This window comes from Tachysurus fulvidraco, chromosome 2 (assembly GCF_022655615.1).
Source record: "Tachysurus fulvidraco isolate hzauxx_2018 chromosome 2, HZAU_PFXX_2.0, whole genome shotgun sequence".
In the NCBI taxonomy this organism is placed as follows: Eukaryota; Metazoa; Chordata; class Actinopteri; order Siluriformes; family Bagridae; genus Tachysurus; species Tachysurus fulvidraco.
Window position 1 is genome coordinate 2,923,077 of NC_062519.1, and position 12,500 is coordinate 2,935,576.

The 12,500-nt window shown below is 40.0% G+C and overlaps 1 protein-coding gene across 1 annotated transcript in view; it reads left to right on the forward strand.

Moving 5' to 3' along the window:
• epha8 (eph receptor A8) overlaps positions 1-12,500 on the forward strand; it is a 74,759-nt gene that overhangs the window by 27,658 nt on the left and 34,601 nt on the right. The window lies entirely within an intron of this gene.

Genomic DNA, 12,500 nt, shown 5'->3' on the forward strand with positions numbered 1-12,500 from the left:
ACAAATCCGAAAACACATCAACAAATACGAAAACAAATTAACAAAGCCGAATATACGTTAACAAATCCGAAAACACATTAACAAATCCGAAAACAAATTAAAAAATCCGAAAACAAATTAACAAATCCGAAAACAAATTAACAAATCCAAAAACACATTAACAAATCCGAAAACAAATTAAAAAATCCGAAAACAAATTAACAAATCCGAAAACAAATTAACAAATCCAAAAACACATTAACAAATCCGAAAACAAATTAAAAAATCCGAAAACAAATTAACAAATCCGAAAACAAATTAACAAATCCAAAAACACATTAACAAATCCGAAAACAAATTAAAAAATCCGAAAACAAATTAACAAATCCGAAAACAAATTAACAAATCCAAAAACACATTAACAAATCCGAAAACAAATTAAAAAATCCGAAAACAAATTAACAAATCCGAAAACACATCAACAAATCCGAAAACACATTAACAAATCCGAAAACACATTAACAAATCCAAAAACAAATTAAAAAATCCGAAAACAAATTAACAAATCCGAAAACACATCAACAAATCCGAAAACACATTAACAAATCCGAAAAGACATTAACAAGTCCAAAAACAAATTAAAAAATCCGAAAACAAATTAACAAATCCGAAAACACATTAACAAATCCGAAAACACATTAACAAATGTGAATATACATTAACAAATGTGAATATACATTAACAAAACCGAAAACACAACGACAATTCAGATGACCCGGAAACGGTAGGTATCCTTTGTGAATAGAAACTTACCGATATACAGGTATGAAATCTTATGTGTAATGTGTAAAGTTCTCCGTTTAAATATAAGAAAATAACAAAATTAATCCACAGTAATCCATCCATTCATCCATTCTAACGTTTCCCTGCGGCAGACTGTTGAACTTCATGTATACCTTGAGTGACAGGTGTCTTGTCCAATGATCGCTAAGCGTTCCAATCACAAACTATACCGACCTCTTCCGGGTTGTCTGAATTGTCGTTGTGTTTTCGGATTTGTTGATGTGTTTCTCGGCCACCGTACTCTCTGAGTGTTTAAGGTTGCCGACCCCCCGGTTTAAGTGTATGCTTGCTAGAAAAGCTCTAGAAGCATTCTGAATTTAAAAAAAAAATTGAAAAATAAATCACACGTCATTTCGTCCACCGGCGTCTCAAAAAACGCAGGGAGCCACAAAACCCTTTTGACATCTAAAATGAAGAGAACGCCGCATATATCGTTTTTTTACCTTTATGGAAAGTGTAGAAAAAACTGTAGTGTGTTGTATTTATGAAATCAATGAACTGCTAGCAAGTAAAGGAAATTTTATTTCTGCAGGCAAACAAAAATATTTTGAACAGATTGAACTAACCTTAACAAAAAAGCCGCTGGGTCGAAGGTTACTTTCAAATAAAATGTTCGGCGTCTAATCGAGTCCTCTCCGTATTCATGACATCAATATTTTAACTTGCCGGCTGCAGCGAACCAAAAACGCGTCTGCTTCTGTGTCGCGAGTCGGCGGTTATGACACGTAATTTGAGCAACAAACAGATTAAACACGGTTTATTTTAATGTTACAAGAGCATCATGATCTTAGAATTTAGAATATTTTTTTTTAAAAACTAACTAAAATAAAATTAATTTTAATTAAATATTTATTTTACAAATCTACAAGGAGCCGCGGCAGAGGGACGAAAGATTCGCTTGCGGCTCCGGAGCCTCGGGTCTCCGACCCCTGCGCTAGACGCTAGCGTGCATAGTACATAGTGTGTAGTACTAGTTGGGATGCAGCTATAAGTGTTTACGTTTGTGATGAAATGAAGAAATGAATCTCAAATGTGAAACTGTCGCTCAGTATCTGGGATTAAATTGGATTTATTTACTGTATATAGTAAAAAAAAAAAAAAGTGAACTTGGATGTGCTGTTATTCTTTCCTTTGTTGTTGTTTTTTTTATTTATTTATTTACTGAAGCACTTAGACTGCTTTTAAGGTATTAGGAGCATCCAGGTTTTGGCTGAAGTGTATGTTTTAACAGCACAGGAAAGAACGAGGCGAAGCTGTCAGAGGGCAAATGCTGTCATCCACCCCTAACAGCTGATAAGAGACCTCCAAAGAGATTAGTGTCACGGCGTCTGGACCTCCCTGTTCCTCGGGCCGTCACGTTGATCTGATTTCATTCCATTTATGGCAGAAACACATAAACAAACTGGTGCTGGCAGTATGGCAGATACACACACACACACACACACAACAGACACCTGACAGCAACAAGCAAAGGGGAAGAAATCAAAGTAAAAGCACTGGAAGACGGATTAAAATTGGATTCAAATGGCACCTTGAGTGTGAAATCCAGGACGCCCTGTCATGTAAGAGTGGGCTTATCGAAGAGTGTGCTGTGGATTTGCTGAACCTGACGAGATCGAGCAAACGCTGTAGAAGACACGAGTGTGGCTCTTGACGGGACTTATTTCACTGTTTCCTGTCAATTCAAAATCATTTCCGTGTAAATATCGAGTCGCAACTGATATAAACAATAAATTCTGCACAAAAGGTCAGGGGGTTACATTGAACCTTCATATACCCTACATAAACCCTGCATAAATATTTATAAAACCTTATACCGACAGACATCAGATGTCATATTAGCTGTTTTATTATTGACAACACCTACGTGATGACTTCTGTTGTCATAACAAACTTATGACACTTCATGTACTGACTATGACGCGTCAGAGTGATCTTATACAATGTGAATCTAAAAAGCATCGTAATAAACAGAAATTGATGTCACTTGCCACAGCTGTTATGTCAAATCGACTCTATGAGACCTGACACATATGTTGCGATAAGGCTTTATGAAGTACATATTAATATAGGTTTATGTCATTTGTCATAAGATGCTTATGAGCTACCCTTTGGATATTACCCTTAAATATTAGTAACGTTAGAATAAAATGCTGAAGAATAAAGAGGGAATGTTCACAGGGCTACATACAATATAATTTATGATCTGAAGCATTATAACAAACTTATGTTGACAGACATCTATGTCACTTGTCTCATAAATCTTGATTTTATAAGAAATGACCCTTAATAAATATAATGAACAAATGTAGATTTATGCAACTTATATATACTTATAAAGGTATCGTAGCCCTATATGAATGTTTATTTAGCTTTATAGCAACTGTGCATCACAGAAAGCTGTCACTTCTTATGTTATGGTGTTATATCAACTTGAAGTCAAAATTGAGAATTGATCTATATGGAAACAAGCCTTTATAAATGCTAATGTAGGTTTATGTCATTAATATAAGCATACATTGGTGTCCTAGCCTAATATGAATGGACATATCCCCGGGACATGTCATAACAACTTTGTATCATCAGAAATCTGTCACTTACCTCAGGTGTTATATCAAAATCGAGAACTGACAATTATCAAAACAAGGCTTTATGAACGCTAATGCAGGTTAATGTCACTTAAATAGGGTTATCCAGGTGCCATGCAGCCTTATGAGCCCTGCCCTTGTGCAGTGTTACGTGTTTTATAAGCGTGAATAAAATTCCCAGCAACCCTCGATGGTAGGACACGGACAGCGTTACAAAACTGTCTCCGAGTCTATTGTTGTGGATCTTCACTTCCCTCCAGGCCATCCTGAATTATTTATGCTCCTTCGTGAACTCACAATGAGGAAGATCTTTTCTGTCCAGTTGGTAAGGGAGCGAGTGCCGGCGCCTCGGCACTGCCCTCGGCACCCAGCTCCGCTCGCTGCCAGCTGCCACTCCTGACAGCCCGCAGTGGACAACTTCATTATTTTCCCATCTGCCTCCTGTTTTTGCCATGACAAGTTCATTTTCGTCTCCTCTCCTTTCTCGCCAATCGATAGAGCTGATAAGACAGGCGCGTGGAGCAGTGACAAATGGCTTCTAAGAGTGAGATGATATGGATGTCATCATCCGTTGTCATGGCATTTTGTCATGTTGTCAGACTTTCCTGTGCCCTTTGTACCTCTCGGATCATGTGTGGCACCGTAGATGTGATGGGATTCTCTATAACAAGGTCGGGTAATAATAACAAACTTTAATATTACTTTTCTATTTTATTTAAAAAAAAAAAAGTTTACACAAATGGATGCAGAGAGAGAGCGATAAATATAAACTTAGAGGAAGAGACAAAGGACACAGACAACAAGAGGGAATACACTTTAGTATGCCCATATAAGGGATTATAACTGGTGAAAAAAATCTTAAGACATAGAGAATTGATTGATTGATTGATTGATTGATTGATTGATTGATTGATTGATTGATTGATTGATTGATTGATTGATTGATTGATTGATTTCATGCACAGATCAATGGATGGATCAATGGATGGATGGATAGATGGATGGATGGATGGATGAAGTGATTATTGATTCTCTGTTGAATTAATAGGGCAGTGGATTGATTCATGGATGGATGGATGTGCACACACATTGTTTGGTTGGTGGCTCCACCGGCTCTGAACCAGGAAAAGTGGTTCTTAAGTAGCACCAAAACGTTGCTTGTGTCAGGAGCTGGGGGCGGGGCTGTGGGCGGGACTACTGTTAGAGCCTTTGATAATGTACCTTAAGTATACTAATGTTTAATACACTTTTACTTTACCACAATATGATACATTATCAGCACACATGATAGTAGGTAGCTACATGCTAAGGCTAACTTTTTTCTGTGTTAATAATAAAATAACGTTATGTACTTTATCGATTACAACCTCCGTTTATACAGATTACACGGAGCCGCACGTACACGTTTTATTCGCCGCGTTTGGATGCCGATGTACTGTAGGTTCACAAAGCCATGAACATTAACGGTAAAGCAACATCCGCCATTGTTGTTGTGTTTGTGTTTGTCGCTGCTGCGCTAACGTCACTGGGACACGTGACACGTATACAGTGACGTCACACTGTGATGCTCTCTAGCCAGTGGAAAGGCAAACCGGTTCTTAGAAGGTTCGGCAGTGGAACCAACTTTGAACCAGCACCCGGTTCTTTTTGGTGGAAAAGAGGCATATTATGCTCAATATTAGCACGGAACCAAAATATAGGACTCACTCTCAGAAATAACGATACTAAAGAAGTCTGCGTTTTAGCTGTACGTACGTAAGAGCTGTATGGTTTTTAATTTTCTACAGAAATACATACATGTGATGTTCTACATTTAATCAGCTTTTAGAGTAGCCGTCCTCAAGGTCCAGTAGTGTACCTTAAACACACTCTAAGGTAAAATATATATACACTGTATTAAAGGCACAAAAGCCTTTCGTTGCTAGCACGCCATCGACAAAGCGAAGTACAGTTCGGCACCTTTATTTCTGAGAGTGCAAATACACTACATCCAGATTTCTATCCGCATCTGTTAAACCTCGATAACTGCTTTGTACAATCACTTCTTTCTTCCTTCTTGGGTAATTACCAAGCAAGCACTGGAAGAACGAGGCACGCACTTATCTCCCTGAAACAGCCTCGTCTTAGTGAGCTGTCACTGCGAGGTCGCCACTTTCTCTCCAACGTTTAACTCCGGACCTGCAGACGCTTGAGTAAATATTTGTGATTGGTAAGTCAGCGGTGTAGTGAAGAAGACAGATGTTAGGCAAACGTCACTCATGTAGTGTCTGCTGGGTCGGGAAGCAGATGCCGGCCTGCTGTTCTGCTTGCACAGGAATCTCTTACGAAGGCTGGTTAAAGTGCGATTCGAGTGGATAATTCTTTGTAAATTAGCCACTCAGAGTAGATGAGCCATTTGGTAATGTTTTAGATGCGAGTTATCTGAGTATGAATACATTGGAAGGTAGAGGTTATGTTGTGGTTAGAGGAAATCTCCACCCTAAAATAGGTTTGTGATGAAGTATTTGTGAATCTGCTGCTAATTTGTTCTTTTGTTTTCTTTATTAGTCCTGTGAGTTAGCGATGTGTCCCATGCTGATGTCTCAGTGGGACATTGACGATCTCAGACACAATACATAACAGTCAGGTTCTGGTGTCACTGTTAGCTTCTAAAAACAACAAGCATTTAAACAACATAGTAATGAGAAAGTAGATTTAATGGAGATGCTGATGTCTAGATGAATATGGATAGATGGATGGGTTGTTTGATGAATTTGTGGATGGATGGATGGATGGATGGATGGATGGATGGATGGATGGATGGATGGATGGATGGATGGATGGAATCATAGGTGGAGGGATGAACATATTGGTTTGCTGATGGATGGATGGATGGATGGATGGATGGATGGATGGATGGATGGATGATCACATTGGTTTGTGGATAGATGGATGGATGGATGGATGGATGGATGGATGGATGGATGGATGGATGGATGGATGGATGGATGGATGGATGAACATGTTGGTTCACTGATGGATAGATGGATGGATGGATGGATGGAATGATGGATTGAATGATGAATGGAGGGATGAACATATAGCTTGTTATGGATCGATGGATGGATGGATGGATGGATGGATGGATGGATGGATGGATGGATGGATGGAATCATAGGTGGAGGGACGAACATATTGGTTTGCTGATGGATGGATGGATGGATGGATGGATGGATGGATGGATGGATGGATGGATGGAATGATGGATTGAATGATGAATGCAGGGATGAACATATAGCTTGTTATGGATGGATGGATGGATGGATGGATGGATGGATGGATGGATGGATGGAATCATAGGAGGTGGGACGAACATATTGGTTTGCTGATGGATGGATGGATGATCACATTGGTTTGTGGATAGATGGATGGATGGATGGATGGATGGATGGATGGAATGATGGATTGAACGATGAATGAAGGGATGAACATATAGCTTGTTATGGATGGGTGGATGGATGGATGGATGGATGGATGGATGGATGGATGGATGGAATCATAGGTGGATTGACGAACATATTGGTTTGCTGATGGATGGATGGAGATGGATGGATGGATGGATGGATGGATGGATGATAACATTGTTTTGTGGATAGATGGATGGATGGATGAACATGTTGGTTCATTGATGGATAGATGGATAGATGATGGATGGATGGATGGATGGATGGATGGATGGATGGATGGAATAATGGATTGAATGATGAATGGAGGGATGAAAATATAGCTTGTTATGGATGGATGGATGGATGGTTGGATGGATGGATGGATGGATGGATGGATGGATGGATGGATGGACGGTCTCTCCAGGATTTTGTGATTTTACGATTGCAGAAACACAAAATCAAGCAAACATCACAATACTCAGAGTAATATTTCCCAAATGACTCATGTTACTTAAAACATGATGAAATGTAACAGAATCTTTTTTAATTTATTACTGAATATTAATATTAACACTGTTATTAATCCAGGAGTTTATGGGGTTTAAATTCTGAGGTATCTCAGGAGGCATTTACTACTGTATGTTGACATGTCGCCGTGTCATCACAACCAACACCACCCAAAGACCTCCAGCCATTATGTCCCACATTCTGCTGCTGTTTAAACACATTCTAAAGAATTTTATTTACTTTCCAGCTCCATAATCTGAAATTGGATCTTAAGGAACCCCGGCCGGACTTTCTGACTTCTTTTCTACTTGTTTTATAAGCGTCTTCGGTCAACAGAAACACTTTATGCATGCCGATGAAGTGTTGCGCTAAATCGTAAGCATTATCACCAAGGTGACGAGTCAGGATGCACCTTAATCATTTCTCCAGGGCAAACCGGGTGAATTAAACCCAGAAACATTTCGACACCTGGAAATCATGTGTACTGTAAGTGTGCAAAATGAAGGCAGTACACAAACACACAGAATTACACATGACTACACACACGGAGTACAAAGTACATACAGGCTTGTTAGAAATATCAAAGATGGATCCACGTTTATTTATTTATTTATTTATATATTTATTTATTTTTTATACATCCAGTAAAGTGCGGTCGCATTCTCAATTCCGTTTGGTCGAAACACGGCTATTCGTTTTCTGTCTTTTTCTGCCTCGAGTCATGTATATTCATGAGTTTGTTTCCATAGTAACGGCTTGTTCGCGGGGACACAGGCGTCCTGCGGACAGGTTAAGGTTGCTTTGGTGGAGTTTTGTAATGTTTCTGTAAGATTTATGGAAGGAGTCTCCGGTGTCAGTCAGAGATAAAGCTGGTACTTTAGTGTTAGGAACTACGGGGTCAATTCCCTGCCAGACCACCAGAGGGGGTACTGACAGGTGTTTTTTTTCTTGCTTAAGATTTACATTTACATTTACATTTACAGCATGTGACAGACGCACTTATCCAGAGCGACGTACATAAGTGTTTAAATCTCTAACGTTGAATACATTAATGCTGCTCACTAGGTTACAGACTTAAGATACCATGAGTTTAAAACATTGTTCAAAGTTACAATGAAAAAGTGTCAAAGGTTGTGTTTTTTTTTTTTTTTCAAAAGATAAGGAAAGAAGTGCTAGTTGAAGTGTTTCCTGAATAAGGAAGTCTCACACACAACCGCCGCTTGAAGATAGCCAGTGACTCAGCTGTCCGGACCTCTAGGGGAAGTTCGTTCCACCACCTCGGTGCCAGAACAGAGAAGAGTCTTGTAGTATACTTGCCTCTTACCCTGAGAGATGGTGGAACCAGTCGAGCAGTGCTGGTAGATCGGAGGTTACGGGGTGCAGTGCGAGGAATGATGAGGGCTTTGAGGTAAGAGGGAGCTGGTCTATTTTTGGCTTTGTAGGCCAGCATCAGTGTTTTGAATCGGATGCGTGCAGCTACCGGAAGCCAGTGGAGGGATCGCAGCAGCGAGGTGGTGTGCGAGAACATTGGCAGGTTGAAAACAAGCCGTGCAGCTGCATTTTGGATCATTTGCAGAAGACGGATTGCGTTCATAGGTAGACCTGATCAGTGCATTGCAGTAATCCAGTCTAGTAATGACAAGAGACTGAACAAGTACCTGAGCAGTCTGTGTGGACGAAAATGGCCGAATCCTTCTAATGTTGATCATGTGTACTGTATTCCTACATTGTTGTCATCTTTTTTGTTGTTCCTAATGTGTTGCTGTATATCCGGTTTTGAGTAATTACACCTTAATGATACTCCACAACACCTTCTTTCACGTCGTCGTTCTGTGTTTTGTTTCAGTTCGCTTCCTGACTCCACCTTTCTACCGTCACCGGTTGTATTGTCATGAAAAGTCTCACGTGTTTTCACTAACACTTCCTGATTTGTGTCCATAAACCCGTCGTTTGACTCTGTGAAAGAATACCTTCAGTTTCCATTGCCGTCTTTCTAAAGTCTTTTTACTTTTACTTTTGTTCGGTTCTCATTCGGGATCGTTTTGCTGACTTTAACAAACTTCCTACCTGCTCCTGCATCTTCGCTGCCACTTATGACGTGACAAATGAGCCTCATTCGACTACATTAAAGTGGAGCAAGTCATTGGGGACGTAAACTTTGAAGACTGTTGACAGACTCAACTGTTATAATAGTTAAGCAGCCTGAACAAGCGTATACTTTTTTTTACTTCATTAAAACTTTGTTTTAACCGTTACAGTAAAATGTGAGACGATAGGCTGGTAATTTTGGGTGATTTATTCAATTAATTTACTCATTCATTCATTCATTCATTCATCTTCTACCGCTTATCCGAACTACCTCGGGTCACGGGGAGCCTGTGCCTATCTCAGGCGTCATCGGGCATCGAGGCAGGATACACCCTGGACGGAGTGCCAACCCATCACAGGGCACACACACACTCTCATTCACTCACACACTCACACACTACAGACAATTTTCCAGAGATGCCAATCAACCTACCATGCATGTCTTTGGACCGGGGGAGGAAACCGGAGTACCCGGAGGAAACCCCCGAGGCACGGGGAGAACATGCAAACTCCATACACACAAGGCGGAGGCGGGAATCGAACCCCCGACCCTGGAGGTGTGAGGCGAACGTTCTAACCCCTAAGCCTAAGTATATATTATACTGTAAATTTCAAGATTAATATTAGACTTATTTAAATGTCTTTGTATTTATCTCTAATAAACATGCTGAGGTGACTGAGGTGTCTGTGTTGAGGAAAAACTCCCTTAGATGGAAGAGGAAGAAACCTTGAGTGGACCCAGACTCAAAAGTGAACCTCATCCTCATATAGGTGACACTGGAGGGTGTGATTATAAACTGTTATAAACAACAGAGTGTGTTATTATGAATAATGTCCTTTCTACAGTCAGATACAGTCTGACAATTGCGTATCAAACACCACGTGTGGTCGGCATTCTCTCTGAATGTCCGAAATGACGAAACTCTTTTTCCTTCGTCTATTTTTTCCAAAAGGAGCTGAATCAACAGACTCGATATTACACACACACACACACACACACACACACACACACACACATATATATATATACATATATAGTTCTATTTTCTCAGATGGATACTCCCAGCCTTTCAGGGAGAATAAACATGTTAATAGCACATCACCGCTGGCTTCACAACATAACTGAAAGAGTTCTCTGATTACCGCAATGCTTTTGTCAAACTTCACGCTTAATAATTCCTCTCAATAGAATTCCCTTTTCATTTCCTCGGCGCATCGGATCCTAGACCAAGGGTGAAAAAATAAAACAATTATATGGAATATGGAAACTGTCATTATAAACAACTGTATGATATCTGAGAATGTTTCTCTAAGGACTCTGAGAGGAATCGACGAGACGCATCCGTCAGGAGCGACACTCACGGCTGTTATTAGTCTGCGCTGTTTATAAACAGGTTTAATTACTGCTGAACTTTCAGGAGGCGATGTACTGCTAGTTTTTGTAGCGGTGATACGCAGACTTTTATCGACTACTTAACACCGCGTCCTTTTGTGTCATTTTTTTATTTTTTTTTTTATTTTTTTTTTATTTATTTATTTTTTAATAATGACGTCGCATCTCACACTGTGTGGGTTATTTTACATATGATTTCATCTGGTATATCTGATCCACATAAATAATCAATCTCAACAGCTTTTTTTAAATAAATTATATAAGGAATAAAATTTCCTGGCTGTTAGAAGTCCGCATGCAACAATACCTAGGAATTTAAGAATAAAATGTTGTATGTTTTTTTTTTTTTCTTCACTCTCTCTCTCTCACTCATTCATTTCCTACCGCTTATCCGAACGTCTCGGGTCACGGGGAGCCTGTGCCTATCTTAGGCGTCATCGGGCATCGAGGCAGGATACACCCTGGATGGAGTGCCAACACATCACAGGGCACACACACACTCTCATTCACTCACACACACACACACACACACACTCAATCTCTCACACACTCACACACTACGGACAATTTTCCAGAGATGCCAATCAACCTACCATGCATGTCTTTGGACCGGGGGAGGAAACCGGAGTACCCGGAGGAAACCCCCGAGGCACGGGGAGAACATGCAAACTCCACACACACGAGGCGGAGGCGGGAATCGAACCCCCGACCCTGGAGGTGTGAGGCGAAAGCCACCGTGCCCTGTAATGATTTATGTTACTTTAATTTAAAGAACTGATTTAGGGATGGAACTGAAAATTAACACATGCTGAAGAAATAAATCTGGTTTGATTTTATGATCACATGAGAAAAAATAGTGAGTGGGATTAAAAACCAGTCCCATATGTACCTCTAGTTAGGATCTGGAATGTTGTGGCTGAGGATGAGGAACACCGCTGAGATCTGTTTTTTTTTTTTTTTTTTTACTCCCTGTGTTTTAAGCAGGTTTGAGTTCATATAAGGTTCACTTCAGATTTTGTTTTATTTATTTATTTATTTATTTATTTATTTATTTATTTATTTATTTATTTATTTTTTACCTCAGATTCACACAGGGATACTGATTATTATTCATATACTAGATTATTTTCATGTTTAAGTCATTTTAATTACCTGATCCTGCTGCTTATCACACACACACACACACACACACACACACACACACACACACACACACACACACACACACACACACACATCCTCTCTTCTCAATAGAATGCCATATATTTCAGCTCATTGTATATTTTTTCAGATGTTGCCCATACTGATCCATGCTACATCCACAGCAAATTCCCTAAGCCCCGGTTTGCCCCATACACCCACACCTCTCTGCGATTAATTACCCCTCCGATCTTGTTTCTTGCCGGTGAACAATCTACAGTGTGTGCAGTGGTCCTGGAGATGAAAGCCAGCTTGATGGATGCTCTGTCCCATATGGTCCAGCTCGAGGTCTTTTCAAAGTGCAGCTAGCCTTCGACTGGCCTTCGTCGTTATTATTTCATGAGCTAGCCGAGAGAACTGAGCTGATTGCCCTTAGGCCATAAAACTGCCCATGAGTTCTTGAGTTGACGATTCGTTTCAGGACAGCTGTCGTCATCGAGGGTGGATCTGGGCCTGGTTTAGCTTTGGAGATCTCAC